Here is a 23,565-nt window from a genome sequence, read left to right on the forward strand (position 1 = left end):
ATCCGCAACATAGGCGTTCCTAAAGGAGAAGAGAATGAACAAGGGATAGAGAACCTGTCTAAAGAAATCATAGCTGAAAACTTCCCTAAATTGATGAAGAAAAAAGTCACACAAATTCAAGAAGCACAGAGAGTACCATTAAAAAGAAATCCAAAGAAGCCTACACCAAGACACATCATAATTAAAGTGCCAAAGAGACAAAGAAAGAAAATAAAAAGCTGCAGAAGAAAAGCAGTTAATTACCTACAGAGGAGCCCTCATAAGGATGACATCTGACTTCTCAACAGAAGCACTTGAGGTCAGAAAAGATTGGCAAGAAATATTCAAAGTGATGCAAAACAAGGACCTAAAAACAAGACTTCTTTATCCAGCAATGCTATCATTTAAAATTGAAGGAGAAATAAAAAGCTTCCCAGAAAAAAAAACCTCAAGAAATTCATTACAACCAAACTAATACTACAAGAAATGTTAAGATGCCTACTGTAAAAAGAGCAAAGAAAAAAATCTACAAAAAGAAAATTGTACATTTAAAAAATAAGCCCTGGCCGGTTGGCTCAGCGGTAGAGTGTCGGCCTGGCATGCAGGGGGACCCGGGTTCGATTCCTGGCCAGGGCACATAGAAGAAGTGCCCATTTGCTTCTCCATCACCCCTCCTTCCTCTCTATCTCTCTCTTCCCCTCCTGCAGCCAAGGCTCCATTGGAGCAAAGATGGCCCGGGCGCTGGGGATGGCTCCTTGGCCTCTGCCCCAGGCGCTAGAGTGGCTCTGGTCACGGCAGAGTGACGCCCCAGAGGGGCAGAGCATCACCCCCTGGTGGGCAGAGCGTTGCCCCTGGTGGGTGTACCAGGTGGATCCCGGTCGGGCGCATGCAGGAGTCTGTCTGACTGTCTCTCCCCGTTTCCAGCTTCAGAAAAATACAAAAAAAAAAAAAATTAAAAATAAAAAAAATAAAAATTAAAAATAAAATGGCAATAAATAACTATATATCAATAATAAACTTAAATGTAAATGGATTAAATGCTCCAATCAAAACACATAGGGTAGCTGCATGGATAAAAAGACAGGACCTGCACATATGCTGTCTACAAGAGGCTCACCACAGAACAAAATATACGCATAGACTGAAAGTGAAGTGATAGTATTTTATTCAAATGGAAATGAAAAAAAAAGCTGGTGTAGCAATAAGTATATCTGACAAAATAGGCTTTAAAAGGTTATAGTAAAAAATAAAGTAGGTCACTGCATAATGATAAAGAGAGCAATCGAACAGGAGTATATGACCATTAAAATTATTCATGGACCTAATATAGGAACACCTAAATATATAAAGCAGAGTTTGATGGATGCAAATGGGGAGATTGACAACAATACTATAATAGTAGGGGATTTTAATATCTCACTAATGTCAATAGATAGATCCTTCAGAGAAAAAATTAACAAAGAAACAGTGGCCTTAAATGACAGATGATAATAGATCAACAAGATATAATTGATATCTTCAGAACATTTTACCCCAAAGCAGCAGAATACACATTATTTTCAAGTGCTCATGGTACATCCTCTAGGATAGCCAACATGTTAGGACACAAAACAAGTCTCAATAAATTTAAGAAGATTAAAATTACATCAAGCATCTTCTCTGATTAAAATAGCATAAAACTAGAAATCAACTACAATAGAAAAACTGAAAAACATTCAAACACTTGGAGACTAAATAGCATGTTATTAAGTAATAAATGAGTTAACAATGAGATCAAGGAAGAAATAAAAAATTTCCTTAAAACAAATGAAAATGAACATACAACAACTCAAAATTTAGGAAATCAGGAAAAGCAGTCCTGAGATGGAAGTTCATAGAATTATAGGCAATTCTTAAGAAGCAAGAAAAAGTTCAAATAAATAACTTAACCTGGCATCTAAAAGATTTAGAAAAAAAGAACAACAAATAAAGCTCAGAAGAAGTAGAAGGAAGGGAATAATAAAGATGAGAGCAAAAATAAATGGCATAGAGGTTAAAAATAAAATACAAAATATCAATGAACCAAGAGCTGGTTCTTTGAAAAAGTAAATAGGATTGACAAACCTTTAACCAGACTCATCCAAAAAAGAAAAAAAGGAGAGAAAACTCAAATAAGTATATTAGAAATGAAAGTGGAGAAGAAACAACTGACACTGCAGAAATACAAAGGATTGTAAGAAAATACTATGAAGATCTATATGCCAAAAAATTGGACAACCTAGGTGAAATGAATAAAGTCCTAAAAACATACAATCTTCCAAAACTCATTTTGGAAGAATCAGAAAACTTAAGCAGATTGATTACAACCAATGATATTGAAACTGTTATCAAAAACTCTCAGCAAACAAAAGTCCTGGACTAATGGATCATAGTCAAATTTTACCAAACATTCAAAAAACTAACACCTATCCTTCACAAGCTATTTCAAAAAATACAAGAAAAATAAAAACTTCCAAGGTCCTTTAATGAGCAAGCATTATTCTCATTCCAAAACCAGGTAAAAAAGTTACAAAAAAGAAAACTATAGGCCAATATCCCTGATTAACATAGATGCAAAAATTCTCAAAAAATATTAGCAAAATAATCCAGCAATACATTAAAAAAAATTATACATCATGATCAAATGGGATTTATTCTGGTGAGACAAGGCTGGTACAATATTTGCAAATCAATAAATGTAATTCATAACATAAACAAAATGAAGACTAAAGATCACATAATTATATTAATAGATGCAGAAAAAGCATTTGATAAAATCCAGCACCCATTCATGATCAAAACTCTCAGCAAAGTGGGAATACAGGAAACATACCTCAAGATGATAAAAGTCATCTATGACAAACTGACAGCCAACATCATGTTCAATGGGCAAAAATTAAAAGCAATCCTCTTAAGATCAGGAGCAAGGCAGGGGTGCCTCCTTTCACCACTCTTATTCAACATAGTACTGAAAGTCCTAGACAAGAAGAAGAAATAAAAGGCATACAAATTGAAAAAGAAGTAAAACTATCATTATTTGATGACTACAATACTGTACATAGAAAACCTTAAAGTGTCAGTCAAAACACTACTGGACATGATAAATAAATCTGGCAAGGTTGCAGAATATAAAATTAATATTAAGAAATCAGTGGCATTTTTATACACCAACAAAAATTGTCTGAAAAAGATATTAAGAAAACAATTTACTATTGCAACAAAAATAAATAAATAAAATACCTCAAAGTAAATTTAACCATAGAGGTAAAAGACTTGTATTCAGAAAATTTTAAGACATTAAAAAAAGAAATCAAGGAAGATATAAACAAGTGGAAGCATATACCATGTTCATGGATAGGAAGAATAAACATCATTAAAATGTGTATATTACCCAAAGCAATCTATATATTCAATGCAATTCCTATTAAAATACCAATGGCATACTTCAAAGACATAGAATAAATATTCCAAAAACTTATATGGAACCAAAAGAGAACACAAATAGTCTCAGCAATCTTGAAAATAAAGAATAAAGTGGGAGGTATCACACTTTTGGATACCAAGTTATACTACAAGGCCATTGTAATCAAAACAGCTTGTTACTGGCATAAAAACAGGCATACAGATTGGAACAAAACAGAGGACCCAGAAATAAACCCATGGCTTTATGGTCAACTGATATTTGACAAAGGCATTAAGAGCATCCCAATGGACTAAAGACAGTCTCTTCAATAAATGGTGTTGGAAAAATTGGACAGGTACAAGCAAAAAATTAAAACTAGACTACCAAGTTACACCATTCACAAAAATAAACTCAAAATGGATAAAAGACTTAAATGTAAGTCATGAAACCCTAAACATCTTGGAAGAAAACATAGGCAATAAACTCTCCGATATCCCTCGTAGCAATATTTTTGCCAATTTATCTTCACAGGCAAGTGAAATAAAGGACTAAATAAACAAATGGGACTATATCAAACTAAAAAGCTTTTGCACAACAAAAGACACCATTAACAAAATAGAAAGACAACCCAGACAATGGGAGAACATATTTGCCAATATGTCTGATAAGTGGATAATAACCAAATTTTATAAAGAACTTCTGAAACTCAACACCAGGAAGGTAAACAAGCCATTTGAAAATGGCCAAAGAAACTGAATAGACACTTCTCCACTGAGGACATACAGATGGCCATTCGACATGTAAAAAAATATTCAACATCTCTAATCATCAGAGAAATGCAAATTAAAACCACAATGAGATACCACCTCACACCTGTCAGAATGGCGCTCATTAACAAAACAACACACAATAAATGCTGGTGAGGATGTGGAAAAAGGGGAACCCTCCTGCACTGTTGGTGGGAATGCAGAGTTGTGCAACCACTGTGGAAAACAGTATCGCATTTCCTTAAAAAATTAAAAATGAAACTTCCTTTTGACTCAGCTATCCCACTTTTAGAAATTTATGTTAAGAATACTAAATCACTGATCCAAAAGAAGATATGCACTCCCATGTTTATTGCAGCATTGTTTACAATAGCCAAGATCTAGAAACAGCCTAAGTATCCATCAGTGGAAGAGTGAATTAAAAAGCTGTGGTACCTATACACAACAGAATACTTCACAGCCACAAAAAAGAAGGAAATCTTACCTTTTGCAATGGCATGGGTGCACCTGGAGATTATTATGCTCAGTGAAATAAACCAGGGAGAGAAAAACAAATATCATATTATCTCATTTATATGTGGAAAATAATGAACAAAGTGAACTGTGGAATGGAATAGAGGCAGCGAGAGGGTCACAGGGAGCAGAGGAATAGCTGTCAGAGGGAAGGAGAATGATGGTGTGGGATCAGAGAAGGTGAAGGGAGTAGTGAAATTATAAATACGTAACACATAGATACAGATAACAGGACAGCAAATCCCAGAGAGAAAGGGGGAGGGAGTTAAGGGGAAGGGGGTAAAAAGGATGTAATTTGGGACACAAGAATGGGGGGTGAGGGTGTTATATTGAATGGGATACTTGAATTCATGTCAACAAAATAAAATAAAATTAATAAAAATTAAAAAAAAGAAAAGTTTATCTAGATCAAAAATAATTTTAACAATTAATTATTTCTAACAATTAAGGAAGTAATGATTATACCACTAAGTTTTTTTACCATTTGTCATTTTTTTAGGCTTGGTACTAAATATTTTCTATACATGACTCTATTTAATTCTCAAATCTACTATTATTTTTATTTAGCAGAAAAAAGAAAATAAGGCATAAAGAATTTACGTATCTTGACCAAGATCACAAAACTGCTAAGTGACATAACCTAAGCTACAAGGGTACAAATTTCATGCAGTAAACAAAAAAGCTTCAGGAAGAGTGGAGAAGGTTTGGAGATAATGCAAAAATCCCCCCAAAAAGTTAGAAGATAATACACCAATGTCAAAGTAAATTGCCTGGTTGGGGGAGATATAACATGAGACTACTCTTGTCTAAGACCAATTCATATAACCAAGGCAAGCCCTATGCTTAGTTTATCCTTTAAGTTTAGATATATGTTTGTCAGGTCTGAAAACCACAATGCTTATTAGATGTTTAACCTTAAGAAATGCATTCATCAACATTTTCCCTTTTGTTTTCATATTTGAAATGAATCAGTTTGATAAACTAACTACTAAACTCTCTTCCAAATCTTAAATTTCCAAATTCAGAATAAAAAGCTTGCAGAAAGTTCTTAACATAAATCTTTAAGCTAATGGACAATATTGCATGGAAATGTGGAATTATAAGGTACATAAAAAATTTATTGCCCTGAATTCAGCATTACATTTTTAAAGGAGGCATGAAACAAATGTTTTCCTTTCTCACTACACCTATGTATCAGGATAGTAAATTATTTTTTTATTTTAATTTTTAATTTATTGTGTTGACATGGTTTCAAAGGTCCCACTTAATATAACACCCTCAGATGGTAAATTATTATAAGGACTCAGTAAAAAGCAAATTTTCTCCACATGCACCTGTATCACAACTATCTTTAATGATTTTAGAACCAATAAAACATAAGTTGAAACTTGGCTGGCAATTATGCCATTCTGTTTTATTAAATTCAGTTACCTAAAATTTAGTTTAAAATCATCACTGTTAATTTAAAATCATCATTTTTTGACTAAATTCTTCTAGGGAATTACATTGAATTTTTTACTTTAGGAAGTCAGCAATAAATCCTTTTATTTCAACTAAGTAAGGTACTTATCTTACTAGAGCAGGAACAATCAGACCAATGGAATTGAATTATATTCAACTTAAAATGGTTAGTATTTTATGAGTCAGCTCCTAAGAACCTCTGAGCTTTAAAAAAAAATTGTTTAGTGTTGCTGACATATTAACTACAAGACAACAGGTAAAATTCTAAAGCTATGTCTGGAAGAATTGCATTTAAGATTCACTTATTCAAAATAAAACTTGAAGGGAGTTTAAATAAACAGTTGGCTGTTTATTAACAATAAGGTAAAGAATGATACTCTTTATTGCTTTGTGTTCTTTTATTAGTCCTCCATATCAACACATGTTAGCTTAAAAAATGCAAAAAAATAGCCTGACCTGTGGTGGTGCAGTTGATAAAGCATCAAACTGGAACACTGAGGTCGCAGGTTCAAAACCCTGGTTCTGCATGGTCAAAGCACATACGGGAAACAACTACTATGAGTTGATTCTTCCTACTTCTCTGTGCCACCCCCTTTCTCTCTCTTTCTAAAAAATCAATGAAAATTATTTTTAATGCATGAAGTAAGCAAACTCTTTAATGTGAAATTCAGCTTTGTATTTGATTTGAAAGAAACACTCTGGTCTTCCTTTTGTAAATGTTATAGTATGAAGAAATTTATGTTGCTGTATCAATGCCAGAAACTATATTTTACTAATTTCTAATGTTCTTCAACAATATCATGTGATTTTTTTAATTTTCTTTAAGGAAAAAGAACTTTCTCTTATGTGCTTTCAGTATTTTAAATGGTCATTAAAAGGTGATCAATCAATAAATAAAAATAAAAATTCTGTATTTTACTTCTACTGGAAAATCTAATTAAAACTTTCTTAGGATGACTCAGCATAACAATAGTGGATTTCATAAAATGTGAGGACTATACAGAGACTGAACCTCCATTTATATCAAATTTCTACTTTTTAATAGGAACGTAGACCATCAATAGTAGATGGTGATACAATGAAGCAATGACAGAGGTGGTACTCAAACACAAGTTGTTGCACTCCAAAACTAGGGTTCATTTCCGTTGTGCCATATTCCCCCAACATATATGGCTAGTAGTGAAATTTGTACTAGAATAATGTAGTAGAATTTGTAATGCAGAATCAAGCTGGTTGGCTTAGTGGTTAAACATCAGCCTGGCATGTGGATGCTCTGGGTTCAATTCCTGGTAAGGGCATATAGGAGAAGTGACCATCTGCTTCTCCTCTCCTTTCTCCTTCTATCTTTTTCTCTTCCTCCCCTCTCACAGCCATGGCTTGATTGGTTTGAGTACATTGGCTCCAGGCACTGAGGATGGCTCTGGAGGGCCTCTACTTCAGGCATTAAAATTTGCTCAGTTGCGAGCATGGCCCCAGATGGGCAGAGCATTGGCTCAGACAAGGGTTGCTGAGTGGATCCCAGTTGGGGTGCATGCAGGAGCCTGTCACTTTATTTCCCCTAAGAAGTTCTCACCAAAAAAAAAAAAAAAAAAAACGCTAACGCAAATATTATTGAATCAGTATTGTTGTAGACACAGAATGTGTTTTATTCATATTGATTACTTGGCCTTTTCAAATATGTATTATGCCAGAGCAGTAAGCCACTTACTATATATTAGTCTGCTGCTCACCTTATGTTTTGCCCTATTTTACTAAAGCTAGAATTGAACTCCTACAAACAGGGTAGAAAATAAAAGAGCTTGCTGGTAACTATAGCTACATACATAACAGCTCTCCTGAGTCTGAATAGTGGACTCATGACTATAGCCATAGCATGTTTGCACAATAGGAATCCGTCTTGAGCTTTTACTGCACCAATTGGGTAAAGACATCTCCATAGCATTTGTCAAACCAGTATGTGACACAAAGACTAAGGAGTCTTCTGCGAATGCACAAAGGCTCAAGAGAAAAACACTTCTTATTTGATTAAGTAAGAAAATATTAGTCTTCAGAGAAAAGGATCCATTTTGAGTACAGCTTTGTCTTTGACACTAGTATTTGTCTCCCAGAATAAATTGGTCCGTAATGAATTGATGTCTTAGTCCTATAAGCCACAGTAAGTAAATCAAAATGAAAAGAGTGTATTCACTAAATATTGTTTAAAGTTTTAGGGTAAAAAAACTGTAAGATTAAGATGGTGGTGATGATGATGATGATGGTTATTGACTAATACAAAATAAAACAAAAGAGCTACTAGGATTCGCTTTGCAATAGAATACCAGTCTTTCCCCCTAAGAAAAATGCTGCCTCAGCTTTCTAAGAGAGTTTTGCGAGCAGTGACCAGGTGATGGCACAGGGTAGAGAGTATCTGCTTGTGTTGTTGAGAACCCAGGTTCAAACCCTGAGGTTGCCAACTTAAGTGAGGGTCCACCAGCTTGAGCATGGGATCACAGACATGACCCCATGGTCTCTGGCTTGAAACCCAAGGTCGCTGGCTTGAGCAAGGGGTAATTGACTTGGCTAGAGCCCCTGGTCAAGGCACATATGAGAAAACAATCAATGAACAACTAGGGTGCCGCAACTATGAATTGATGCTTCTCATCTCCCTTCCTTCCTGTCTGTCTGTCTCTCTCTCCCTCCCTCCCTCTCTCCTTCTCTCTCTCACACACAAAAAACAAAAATGACAACAACAAAAAAAAAAGGACAAAAAACACTAGTGTCCTGTAAATATTAAGGCAGAAAGCAATGGCACAGGGCTATAATACTTAGCAAGAAGAGAATTGTATGTGGAAATATGAAACCTCTCAGTAAATACTTGAGAATCTGTCTCAAAAGTGCTGGAAGTGACTATTTGATAGAATAAAAGCTTGAATTAAAATATAGGTGAGTGTTAAGTCAATTAAATTATTACTACACGTATTACTCAATATTCATAAGCTGTAGATTTTAGGAGAAACCCAAGTTGTATAGGAAAGCTTCACAGATACATTTTTTTCAATATCTTTTAGTAGTTACTGAGAGGACTCTTGACTCCAACATAGGGTACCTCCATTCAAATCATTTGGTACCCTATTCAAGCAAGTATTTGTAAGTACAAAAAATATACATACCAGTTAAACAGCAGAAAGGAGGAGATGTAAATGAGGGTCTTCTTTGGAATTTAAAAAAAGTGACTTCAATCTTGGGAATAAAAAGGCCATTATTTTATCATATAGAAAACAGACCATATATTCATAAATATGAATACTTCTATAATATTAAACTTTTTTTTTTTTTTGTATTTTTCCAAAGCCGGAAACGGGAAGAGACAGTCAGACAGACTCCCGCATGCGCCCAACCGGGATCCACCCGGCACGCACACCAGGGGGCGATGCTCTGCCCACCAGGGGGCGATGCTTTGCCCCTCCAGGGCGTCGCCCTGCCGCGACCAGAGCCACTCTAGTGCCTGGGGCCGAGGCCAAGGAGCCATCCCCAGCGCCCGGGCCATCTTTGCTCCAATGGAGCCTCAGCTGCGGGAGGGGAAGAGAGAACAGAGAGGAAGGAGAGGGGGAGGGATGGAGAAGGAGATGGGTGCTTCTCCTGTGTGCCTTGGCCGGGAATCGAAACTGAGACTTCTGCATGCCAGGCCGATGCTCTACCACTGAGCTAACCGGCCAGGGCCTATAATATTAAACTTTTTAATAGCAGTTATCACAGCTTATAAGATTTAGAGATGTGTAATACAGAGTTCCTGTTTCAGAAAAAATATATTTTTTCATATTTAATGCCTCATTTAATACCTTGGTTTTTCTACTCTACACTTTAGTTTGAAGTTCCTACATAGTATCCTGGCAGGTGAAATATTGGAAATCTTATATTTATTGGCCAATATGACAATTTGTTAAGATGTAAATTTATTTTATGTGCTTTCCTGCATATGTGTTCTGTTTCACAGTAAACTGTTTTAAATAGTATATTTGCCCTTAATTTTCTCTAAGCAAAATAAATTATTCATGGACTTGATAGGGTAGCACCTTAAAAATCTGAGACAATGGATCTCATAAGATGCCAAAACTACATAATGTCCTTGGGAAAGCTTGTCCATTCTCCTGTTTGGTGTTTTTGGTTAAGTACAATAATATTAATAATTAGTATTTTTTAAAAATTAACAAATGATGGTGGTTTATATAAAAATATAGTTTCCTAAAATAACCCTTTGTGTGTGTGTGTGTGTGTATATATATATATATATTTCTAGATTTTATTTATTTATTTTTCAGAGAGAGGGGTGAGAGAGAGGGAGAGAGAGAGAGAGAGAGAGAGAAAGGGGAGAGGAGCAGGAAGCATCAACTCCCATACATGCCTTGACCAGGCAAGCCCAGGGTTTCGAACCGGCAACTTTAGTGTTCCAGGTCAATGCTTTATCCACTGCACCACCACAGGTCAGGCAACCCTTTGGCTTTTTAATCACAATTCACTGACCATAATCATGTAAAAAACAGATTAACTGAGCTAGGCTGGAACAAATCTTAGAGATGAACTCCAAGGTACAATTTCAGTGTATCATCTTCATCTTAATGAATACCTCGTGTTCTTGTTAAATATATCCAGTAAAGCACTCCTCAGAGATGTTTTGATAGGGTTTCCCCGGGGTCTAAATACACAGTATTTCAAATCAGCCACCATAGTTTTTGGGCTGTGCTCTTTCCTCTGGAAGGCTTTGAGTTCTGTCAGTCAGATTCAGTTTTATTTCTTTGGACAGCTGCATTTGGCATTGGACTTCTCTCTGAGGCTGGCTCTTTCTCTCTGACTCACAGTCTCTGCTGCAGTCACTCAGGCAGCATCACTTTCTCTGGAAGCAAGAATCCTGCGAAGTAGGACTGTCTGAGTAATTTACTACCATGATAAGGAACACTTATCCAGAATAGTATAATGAACAACAACTCTTTCCTTTTTAAGGGTCACTCACTCTGGCTCTATAAGTGTATAATAAGAAATAGCTTTTCTAGATTTAAAGCTACACATTCTCCCCAATCCAGTGCCACCAACCACCAATTCCACATTCTAAGATATTCAGCCAAGATCCAAACTTCTGTGTCTGGATAAGCAGAATCCCATAGTTGAAAAACAGCTACAGAGTATAACACAGTGAGTGTGTAAAGTTCTTACAAAAAGAGTATCACAGAATTAGAAAACTTAAAATTGAAATTCTTCTGGCTCTGTCACTTACTAGCTGTTTTGCTTGGAGCACCCACTTTATAGGGTAGGTATAGATTGCTTCTAAAGAGCTCAGCACAGAGCAGTGCACATAGTAAATACTCAATGACTGTGAGCTGGTATACTATTTTTCTTGCCACACTGAAAACTTAAAATGTTATAAAAATTATGAGCAACAATTTTCATTTTTATAAAAAAGTCTACAAGGACATCATAAATAAGACTCAAATACATACAAAATTATAATCTCTTTCAAGCAGATTCTAGTAAAGTATGAAGAAAATTATTTACCTCTTTATTGAGCTTAGATGAACTTGAGTGCTCGTTTTCCTCTTTTTTATTCATCTCTGTCTCAAAATTTTCTAACTTTCCAATAAATCCCAGCTCTGTGAAATCTCCTTTACTCCCATAACTGCATGCTAAGAGGAGAGAAACATATTCTTTCACTGCTCAAGCTCTTAATCCAAATTCTCCCATTCTTTATCTAATTTATTCGTACTGATAAGTCAGGTATGTTTTATTTACAAAGTAGTTTATTTCACCAACCAGTTCACACATATAAAGTCCTGTGTGCAAAGAGATTCTTTCATTAACCTTCCTAACTAAACTGCATTTTAATGGCAAAGGATAAAAAGTACCATTAAATATGACCCCCCCCAAAAAAAATAAAAGCAAAACTAAAACAAAACAACAGCAACAAAAATAACTCAAGAAAATCTTAAACTATTAACAAACATTTAAATATTAGAATATTAGTGAACAAAAGGGGAGAAAAAGAAATAGAACCAATTTGCCAGAAAAAAGGAAATCAATAAAGCAAATAATTATTTTTGCCACTGGAGGGGAAAGAAAATAACAGATAATTGTTCAGAATAATTGGCAACTATGCTTTCTCTACTAAAAAATTTCAGTTCAATCATTCTGGAAAAAATAATATTATGAGATAACTATTTTTACAGGAAAAAAACCTTTATTTCCCTTTTCAAAAACACTTTAGGAAATATACAATTCATTAGAATAATAGAACCAGATGTAAATTAAAGAAATTTCAACTAAAGTAATAAAAGAAGCTTTGGTCTTTACCTGTCCAAGATTTTCTGTCATCTCAGAGGCCAGAATTATTAAATCAATAAATTCTTCTTGTTTACCAAACTGAAAATGTGTTGGCTGTAGAAGCTAATTTGGGAGCCATAAAGTATATTTATATTACAAAGAATGGTTAAAATCCAAGACCTAGGAGATAGGAGACTAAGGATAGCCAAGATGAAACAAAATAAAACAAACAAAAAATATAGAGAAATTCAAGAAACGATATCAGCAAGGCTAGTAATTTTAATGGTGAATTTACATATAAAATGGCACAGCTGGATCAAAATTAAGACAGCAACTACACATACATAAAGATAACAAGAGATAATTAAAGCTAAAACCATTGTTCTACTGAGTTCACAGTCTGGAGCCAGCCTGTGACAGTTAAGAATTTGGCTTCTACCAGGTAAGGAGAGCTAAGAATGCTCCAAAGGGTGGTATGGCAATCTTGGCTCACTAGCTGAATATAGGAAATGAAGTAAATAAATTGCAATTTTTAGAAGGATTTTGAAACCAACTCTCTATTTAAACTTAAACAAGGTGTCCATGAAATATAAAGATATAGGGCTATGAACAGAACTAAATTACCAACCAAACTTGTGACTGAATCGATAATGCCCCCATTTTCAAATCAAGACGTTATTTTTTACAATACTTTTAAGAGATCTGAAGCTTGTTGGAGAGAATGAGAGGAACTTACACCATACACAAGGAGAAAGGCAGGAGTAGGAGAAAGGAAAGAAGCAATAGAACATAGAAAAGAAATCCACTTAAAATAAAATATAAACACAATAATCACAAGAAACAAAGAAATTTACTATTAATAAACATTTTTAAAGAATATGAACTAAATCTGTAGTCAAAGATGATAAAATGGAAAAGGGCATGAAAGAGGTTTTGCCTTGACAGTTCATGCTTGATAATATCTACATTGTGTTTCTGATCATGACAAAAGTAGAGCATTACTATTCACCTTGTTAATAAAAATGTATAGCCTGACCAGGCGGTGGCGTAGTGGATAGAGAGTCAGACTGGGACACAGAGGACCCAGGTTTTAGACCCCAAGGTCTTCAGCTTGAGCATGGGCTCACCTGGTTTGAACAAGGCTTATCAGCTTGAGCCCAAGGTCACTGGCTCAAGCAAGGTGTCACTCGGTAGGCTGTAGCCCCGTGGTCAAGGCACATATGAGAAAATAGTCGAACAACTAAAGTACCACAACAAAGAATTAATGCTTCTCATCTTTCTCCCTTCCTCTGTCTCTCCCTATCTGTCCCTCTCTCTGACTATCTTGTCTCTGTCACAAAAAATAAATAAAATTAAAAATGTGTAGTTATATGAATAGAATTTTAAAAAAGACTCGGTAGTACATTCCATAAATTGTAATTAAAAAAATGTAGAAAATACAAGGAAAATATATACAAAAAATAGAAGAAAAGTTAGGAAACAGGAAAAAGGTAAACAAGATCGGCTAAATAAACAGAAAGTACAAATTAAGAATAGGATAAGAATTCTAAGGATGTCAAAAATCTTGGCAAAAGTAATTACTCAAACATTAGTTAAATAAACATTCTCTGATTAGAAAATGATAAAATTTGTCTTATAGGTTGCTTGCAATAGAGAAGTGTAAAAAAAATCACAGAACAATTTCAAAGTAAAAATGTGGTGGACACAATAAAAAAAGCTATCAGTTCATATATTAACAATAAATTGATAAAATCTAATTTAGCAAAAATATTTTAGTATAAAAATAGAGCACAATGCAAAATATTGACAATAATAAGGAATATATATAACAGTAAAAAAGCAATATACTACAATAATAAAATAATATTATGTCTTACATGGTCTTAAAATGTCACCCTACAGTTTAGTAATATGTTGCAAGGGGAAAATGTAGGAACTACATAGTTAAGAAATCAAAAAAGCAATCATTAATAAAATTCATAAGCATATTGAATATCTCCAGATGTGCTATTCTAACAAAGACAAGATAAGCTTTATGAGATATTTGGGCTGGAAGTGTAACTAATTTTAGTTCTGAGAAACCATTACACAGATCTACTGGTAAATATATTATATTCTTTAAAGATATCATGACCCTTTGCAGAATAAAAAAGACAAAGGAGACATGACAATTATGTTAGATGCAGATGTCACGTGTTGGTCACCATGTACAGAGGTCAGGAGACACTGAAAGAAAAGGTGGACTTCTTCAGTTTGTTAGGTGGCCAGCAATCAATGTAACTTACATAGGAGACTTTATTTGGGTGGTGTTACAAGTAGATCACCACACCTGCCTGACAGAATCTTAAAGTTTATATTGAGTCCTTAAGTGGGTTAAGTCAGTTCAGCTTCATATACCCTCCAGTTGATTTCAACAATAAATTACTCTCTCAAAGCTGCTTCCTTTAAATTATTTCTACTGTGAGAATAATAGGCAAAATTATATCATGATGGTAAGAAAGAGGTAAGGAACCCCCAACTGCCTGGGTCCAGCAAATACAATAAAGTACATTGAGTCAAATGGCAGAACTAAAATATGAATGGTATATTAGATAAAAATTTGTATAACTTTTAAATTTAGTGAAGTTGATAACTTTGGTGATACCAGCAAACTAAGCTGAACTGTGGGCTCCTGTGCAATGTTAATTATTGTTTTAAGATTCTCAGTTTTGACTGGTTTCTTATGTAGCAATATTTAACTTAGACACCTTCTCCTTACATCAGTTATTAGATTACCACTTTAACTCCTAAGTAAGACTGCCCTTGCCACTACACTTATAGGAACATTATGCTTACTAAGAGTAAGATATTTTATTTATTTTTCAATTTATGTAGTTGTTCAACAAACATTTATCAAGCACCTATGATGTGAAAGGCATTTTTCAAAGGCCTTGGGATGTTTGGAATCGTTTAAAAAAAAAACCCGAATAGCAAAAGCAATCCTGAAGAAAAAGAATTAAACCAAAGTTATCACACTACCTGACTTCAAATTATACTACAGAGCCACAATAACCAAAACAGCATAATACTGGCAGAAAAACAGACATAGAGAGCAATGGAACAGAATTGAAAGCTCAGAAATAAAACCGTACATCATCTTTGTACAAATCATCTTTGACAAAGGAGCCAGAAATACACAATAGAGAAAAGAAGACCTCTTCAATAAATGGTGCTGAAAATATTGGAAAGCACATGCAAAAGAATGAAATTTGACTACAGTTTGTCCCCATGCACAAAAAGTAATTCAAAATGGATCAAAGACCTAAATATAAAATCTGAAACAATAAATTACAAAGAAGAAAACAAACATACTAAACTCATGGACCTTTGCTGTAGAAAACAATTTATAAATTGAGCCAAAATGCAAGAGAGGTAAAGGCAAAAATAAATCAATGGGACTATATTAAACTAAAAGCTTTTGCACAGCAAAAGAAACCAACAACAAAACAAACAAACACTCAACCAAATGGGAAATGATATTTAGAAACAACAGCTCTGATAAGAGGTTAATATCCAAATTATAAAAATAACTCACAAAGCTCAGCAACAAACAAGTAAACACTTTAGTTAATTAATGGGAAGAGGACCTGAACAGACTAACAAATGGCCAACAGATATATGAAAAGATGCTCATTGTCTCTCACTATTAGAAAAATGCAAGTCAAAACTACAATGAGATACCACCTCATACATGTTAGATTGGCTATTATCAACAAGACAGTAACAAATTTTGGAAAGGCTGTGGAGAAAAAGGAACTCTCATTCACTGCTGGTGGAATTCAAATTAGTGCAACCTTTATGGATGAAAATATAGTGGTTCATCAAAAAACTAAGAATAAAACTACCATATTACCCAGAAATTCCTCTACTGGGTATCTATTCAAAAAACTCAAGAACATTTGTATTCAAGACACATGTAGGGGGGTTCCAAGATGGCCACAGAGTAGGCAGACACTCCAACTCCCATTTCTCAGAACCAAGGTGGATTACAACTTAAATTTGAGAATACTCATTATGAAAGACCAACTTTGGACTAAACTAAGAGGATTCTACAGCCAAGGACCACCAAAGAACCCACACTGAGACTGGTAGGAAAGAAAGGTGGAGATGCAGAAAGGGCTGACCCACTTCCAGGAGTGAGCAACGGCCAGGAGAGACTTTCATGATGGGGAGGGCTGTTCAGTGCATTGTAGGTCCTTATTCCCCAAACCAGAATACCAGCCTAGAGCCCTGAAGCCTGGAAGGGGCTTACAGACTATATTTGGCTGAGAAAAAAAGCCTAGACATGGTTTGAGAGAAGGAGGCAGGGTTCTCAGACCCAGGCTCCATATTAAAAAAACTACATGGAGAACCTCGCTCACAGCCACTTTTCCTGAGCTCCTGGAGGACACCCTAACCCCTAGGCTGAGTCTCTCCCCAAATTTAAAGTGAACATTTTTCCTGGGAACAGCATCATCAGCAAAGGAATGTGCCCCGTCCACCAGAGGCTCCCCTACTCTAGCTAAAACAAAGGCACTTAGAGCCAGGCACCATATTACTGACACAAACAGAGAGTGCAGAGCTCTAAGCTACACCATCTCTGGCACTGCTGAGTGCTCGACTGGGGCCGGCAGACCAGAGACAGCAGGGCACAGCTGTTGAGGTTCCAGCAAGCATGTGCAAGCCGGCCCATGGAGCCAGAAACCACTGCTGCCACTGCGGAGGTCTGGGCTCCCACACAGTCCTGCTCACTGAATGGGTCTACCCTTGGTGGAGGTGGAGGCCAGAGCATCAGCCTGGGCGTGTGAGAGCCAGCAAACAAGGATGAAAGTTAAGGCTGCTGCTGCAGGGGGTTTGGCCGGTGTGCAAACCTGCCAGGTGTGTGGGTGCACCCTCAGAGGCAGCAGAAGTTGGACAAACTTGCCAGTGACCTGAGCGGACACATGACATGCCCCTGCACAGCTGCTGGAGTCTGAGCTGATGAGAGAACTTCCAGCAATGCTGATAAGCCCTCCACGACAGCAGAGGCAGAAGCAGCCCCAGAAGTGGTCCAAGCGGGCTTGTGCAACCCCACTCACAGAGGTGAAAACCAGAGCAGATGATCAAGCTTGTGAGCAAAACTGCATGCGGTGCAGTCTGGTCCTCAGAGGCACTGGAGGCTTGGGCGGCCATGGAAGCTTTCCATATGAGTGCACACAGGCACATGTGAGCCGACCAGGGCAGCGACAGCCACGGAGTTGAGCTGGCGGCAGCAGCACCTGAGCCCAAATGCCCCTGGCAGCAATAGCAGCAGTGGCCTAGTAGACAGACCACACAATGAAAGCATAGGGGCCACACCCACTGGACCCCTGTGACTAACCCAACTGAGTGCTGAAAAAGAAGAAAAAAAACCAAAATGAAAGAAAATAAAATAAATAAATGAAATGTAGGGATAGAATGACACCTGAAGCTAAGGACTAGGCCACATCTAATACCATACTTAATTACTGAATTACAGTACTGAGCCCAACAAGTAGCCATTAATGAGACAATAGAAAGTGGATTTTAGGAAAACTCGAACTTTTAAAGAAACTTCTCCTAGGCCAGGAGTAGGTAAAAGCAAACCTAAGAGTACAGCTGATATTTAAAATCGCACCTGGACCCAGCAGAGGCAGCCACAAGATCTGGACAGCCAAGGCTCCATTGGAGCAAAGATGGCCCGGGCGCTGGGGATGGCTCTGTGGCCTCTGCCTCAGGTGCTAGAGTGGCTCTGGTCGCAACATGGCGACCCCCAGGATGGGCAGAGCATCGCCCCCTGGTGGGCAGAGCGTCACCCCTGGTGGGCGTGCCGGGTGGATCCCGGTCGGGCGCATGCAGGAGTCTGTCTGACTATCTCTCCCCGTTTCCAGCTTCAAAAAATGAAAAGAAAAAAAAAAAAAAGAAATACACAAAGTAATGCAGAAAAAAAAGCCTATAACCAAGACTTCTTAATCAACAAGGATATTGTTTAAAATTGAAGGATAAATAAAAAGCTTCCCAGACAAAAGAAAAAACCCTCAAGGAATTCATTACAATCAAACCAATGCTGCAAGAAATGTTAAAGGGCCTGTTATAAACAGATCAAAGTGGGGAAAAAAATATAGCGAAAGAGGAATACAGCTTTAAAGAGTAAAATGGCAATTTACAACTATATATCAATAATAACCTTAAATGTAAATGGATTAAATGATCCAATCAAAAGATATAGGGTAGCTGCATGGATTAGAAAACAAGACCCATACATATGCTTTCTATAAGAGACACACCTCAAAAAAAAAAAAAAGATACATATACACTGAAAGTAAAAGGAAGGAAAAAAATTTCATACAAATGGAATCTTTACACATGTTAGGGCTGCTTGGGCACTGGGAGGGAGAGATGCTGAAGTCACTCTAAGGGGTCTTTTGGCCTGGTTTCATGGGACAGGGATCTTAAAGGTAGAGAAAATGGCTGAAAAATGGTGATAAAAAAATGACTGCTCTGGATGCCAAAATCTGTCATCAAATTGAGTATTACTTTGGTGATTTCAATTTACCACGAGACAAATTTTTAAAGAAGCAAATCAAACTGGATGAAGGCTGAGTACCTTTGGAAATAATGATAAAATTCAATAGGTTAAACCGTCTTACAACTGACATTAATGTAATAGTAGAAGCATTGAGCAAATCAAAGGCAGAACTCATGGAAATAAGTGAAGATAAAACCAAAATCAGAAGATTGCCAAACAAACCCCTCCCTGAAGTGACTGATGAGTATAAAAATGATATAAAAAACATCTGTTTATATAAAAGGCTTCCCTACTGATGCAACCCTTGATGACATAAAAGAATGGTTAGAAGATAAAGGTCAAGTACTAAATATTTAGATGAGAAGAACATTGCACAAATATTTAAGGGATCAATATTTGTTGTGTTTGATAACATTGAATCTGCTAAAAAGTTTGTAGAGACCCCTGGCCAAAAGTACAAAGACACAGAACTGCTAATACTTTTTAAGGAAGATTATTTTGCCAAAAAAATAAATAAAGAAAGCAAAATAAAGTGGAAGCCAAATTGTGAGCTAAACAAGAGCAAGAAGAAAAGCAAAAGTTAGCAGAAAATGCTGAAATGAAATCTCTAGAAGATTGGCTGCCTCCTAAATTTTGGGGGGGGGACCTAGATGATCAGACCTGTAGAGAAAACTTGCACATCCTTTTCTCAAATCATAGTGAAATAAAATGGATAGACTTTTTCAGAGGAGCAAAAGAGGGAATAATTTTATTTTTTTAAAAAAGCTAAAGGAGCACTGGATAAAGCCAAAGATGCAAATAATGGTAACCTACAATTAAGAAACAAAGAAGTGACATGGGAAGTACTAGAGGGAGATGTGGAAAAAGAAGCATTGAAAAAAATCATAGGAGATCCACAAGAACCCTTAAACAAATGGAAGTCAAAAGGTCACAGTCAAAAGGAAAGGTCAATAAAGCTGCCCAGACTGGGGCCACTAAGGAAAAGTACAGTTTCAGGGCAAGAAAACTAAGCTTGATAGTGATGATGAATGTGATGAAAATGGTGCATTTGTACCAGTGAAAAGAACAAGAGAAGAAACAAAGAAGAACCTATATCAAAACAGCAGAAAACAGAAAATGGTGCTGGAGACCAGTAGTTTTAGTAAACAAATTTTTTATTAAATTTAATTAGGTTTTCAACTGCTTTTGTCTTTAGTGGCTTTTAAAAAGAAAACTGGATTAGGTCCACATCAATGTCCGCCTGTAACAAAGGAAACTATTTGTTTAGCTTGTCTTTTTGTAATCCAAATGAGGATTTTTTTAAATGTACAGTTCTGTTATTTCAGAATCAAATATCAAAAGAAAGGTTCTTGTTTAAAAAATTATTTATTAAAAAAAGATACATATACACTGAAGGTAAAAGGAAGGAAAAAATATTTTATGCAAATAAAAATAAAAAAAGAGCTGGGGTAGCAATACTTAGACAAAATGGACTTTAAAACAAGGGCTATAGTAAGAGATAAAGAAGATCACAGCATAATAATAAAGGGAGCAATACAACAGGAAGATATAATCATTATAAATATCTACACACATAATACAGGAGAACCTAAATATATAAAGCATACTTTGATGAATATAAAGGGCAAGATCAACAGCAATACTACAATAGTAGGATATTTCAATACCCCACTAACATCACTAGATAGATCCTTAAGAAAGAAAATTAACAAAGAAACATCAGACTTAAAGGACACACTAGATTAACTGGATTTAATAGATATCTTCAGAATATTTCACCTTAAAGTAGCAGAATATACATTCTTTTCAAGTGCTCATGGTACATTCCCTAGGATAGACCACATGTTAGGGTACAAAAGCAGTCTTAACAAATTTAAGAAGATTGAAATCATATCAAGCATTTTCTCTGATCACAGTGAAATGAAACCAGAAATCAACCACAACAATAAAACAGAAAAATACTCAAACACATGGAAACTAAATAGCATGTTATTAAATAATGAATGGCTTAACAAAGAGATCAAAGAAGAAATAAAAAAAATTTCTAGAAATGAATGATAATAAGCATACACTACTCAAAATTTATGGGACACAAGAAAGGCAGTACTGAGAAGGAAGTTCATAGCATTACAGGCATACCTTAAGAAGCTAGAAAAAGCTCAAATAAACAACTTAACCCTGCATATAAAAGAACTAGAAAAAGAACAGCAAGTAAAGCCCAGAGGTAGTAGAAGGAAGAAAATAATAAAGATCAGAGCAGAAATAAATGACATAAAGGCTAGAGAAACAATACAGAGAATCAATGAAACCAAGAGCTGGTTTTTTGAAAGGATAAACAAGATTGATAAACCTTTAACCAGACTTACCAAGAAAAAAAGAGAAAGGACTCAAATAAATAAAATTAGAAATGAGAGTGGAGAAATAACAACTGACACAACAGAAATACAAAATATTGTAATTAAATATTATGAAGAAGTGCATGCCAAAAAAGTAGACAATCTAGATGAAATGGACAAATTCCTTGAAACATACTTCTTCCAAAAATCAATCTGGAAGAATCAGAAAACCTAAACAGACCAATTACAACAAATGAGATCAAAACAGTTATCAAAACCTCCCAACAAACAATAGCCCTGGGCCAGATGGCTTCACAGGTGAATTCTACCATTATTCAAAGAAGAACTAATTCTTATTATTCTCAAGCTATTTCAAAAAATTTAGGAGGGGCCCTGGCCGGTTGGCTCAGCGGTAGAGCGTCGGCCTGGCGTGTGGGGGACCCAGGTTCGATTCCCAGCCAGGGCACATAGGGGACGTGCCCATTTGCTTCTCCACCCCCCCCCCTCCTTCCTCTCTGTTTCTCTCTTTCCCTCCCGCAGCTGAGGCTCCATTGAAGCAAAGATGGCCCGGGCGCTGGGGATGGCTCCTTGGCCTATGCCCCAGGCGCTAGAGTGGCTCTGGTCATGACAGAGCGATGCCCCAGATGGGCAGAGCATTGCCCCCTGGTGGGCAGAGCGTTGCCCCTGGTGGGTGTGCTGGGTGGATCCCAATCACATGCAGGAGTCTGTCTGACTGTCTCTCCTTGTTTCCAGCTTCAGAAGAAAAAAAAAATTCAGGAGGAATGAAGACTTCCAAGCTCCTTTTATGAGGAGAGCATAATTCTGATTCCAAAACCAGGCAAACACAACACAAAGAAAGAAAATTATAGGCCAATATCCCTGATGAATTTAGAGGCTAAAACCCTCAGCAAAATATTAGCAAACCGGATCCAGCAATTCATGAAAAAAATCATACATCATGATCAGGTGGGATTTATTCTGAGGAGGCTAGGATGGTACAATATTTGCAAATAAATCAATGTGATTTGTCACATAAACCAGAGGGAGGAGAAAAACCATATGATAATTGTAATAGATAGAAAAAAAAGCATTTGATAAAATCCAGCACCCATTTATGATTAAAACTCTCAGCAAAGTGGGAATACACGGAACATACCTCAACATGATAAAGGCCATCTATGACAAACCCACAGCCAACATCATACTCAATGGGAAAAAATTAAAAGCAATTCCCTTAAGATCAGAAAAAAGGCAGGGGTGCCCCCTTTCACCACTCTTATTCAACATAGTTCTGGTACTCCTCACCACAGCAATCAGATAAGAAAAAATAAAAGGTATCAAAATTAAAAAAAAAGAAGTAAAACTATCATTATTTGCAGATGATATGATACTGTATATAGAAAACCCTAACATCTCAGTCAAAAGACTATTGGACCTGATAAATAAATTCAGCAAGGTGGCAGGGTATAAAATTAATACACAGAAATCAGAAGCATTTTTGTACACCAACAATGAACTGTTAGAAAGAGAAATTAAGGAAATAATCCCCTTCACTATTGCAACAACAACAACAACAACAAAAAGTACCCAGGAGTAAATTTAACCAAGGAGATTAAAGACTTGTATCTGGGAAATTATAAAACATTGATAAAAGAAATCAAGGAAGATACAAATAAGTGGAAGCATATACCATGTTCATAAATAGAAAGAATAAACATCATTAAAATGTTTATATTTCCCAAAGCAATTTATAAATTCAATGCAATACCAATTAAAATATCAATGACATAATTCAAAGATATATAACACATATTCCAAAAATTTTTTTTAATAAATTTTTATTAATGGTAATGGGATGACATTAATAAATCAGGGTAAATATATTCAAAGAAAACATGTCTAGGTTATTTTGTCATCAAATTATGTTGCAAACCCCTCGCCCAAAGTCAGATTGTCCTCCGTCACCCTCTATCTAGTTCTCTGTGCCCCTCCCCCTCCCCCTAACTCTCTCCCTCCCTCCCTCCCATGTCCTCCCTCCCCCCCCCACCCTTGGTAACCACCACACTCTTGTCCATGTCTCTTAGTCTCATTTTTATGTTCCACCAATGTATGGAATCATGTAGTTCTTGTTTTTTTCTGATTTACTTATTTCACTCCTTATAATGTTATCAAGATCCCACCATTTTGCTGTAAATGATCTGATGTCATCATTTCTTATGGCTGAGTAGTATTCCATAGTGTATATGTGCCACATCT

The 23,565-nt window shown here is 36.1% G+C and overlaps 1 pseudogene; it reads left to right on the plus strand.

Annotated features, from left to right (window-relative positions):
• LOC136313634 (lupus La protein homolog pseudogene) overlaps positions 1–20,109 on the plus strand; it is a 118,867-nt pseudogene extending 98,758 nt beyond the window's left edge.
• Positions 20,110–23,565: the final 3,456 nt, after the last annotated feature.

Source organism: Saccopteryx bilineata, chromosome 9 (genome assembly GCF_036850765.1).
Source record: "Saccopteryx bilineata isolate mSacBil1 chromosome 9, mSacBil1_pri_phased_curated, whole genome shotgun sequence".
NCBI lineage: Eukaryota > Metazoa > Chordata > Mammalia > Chiroptera > Emballonuridae > Saccopteryx > Saccopteryx bilineata.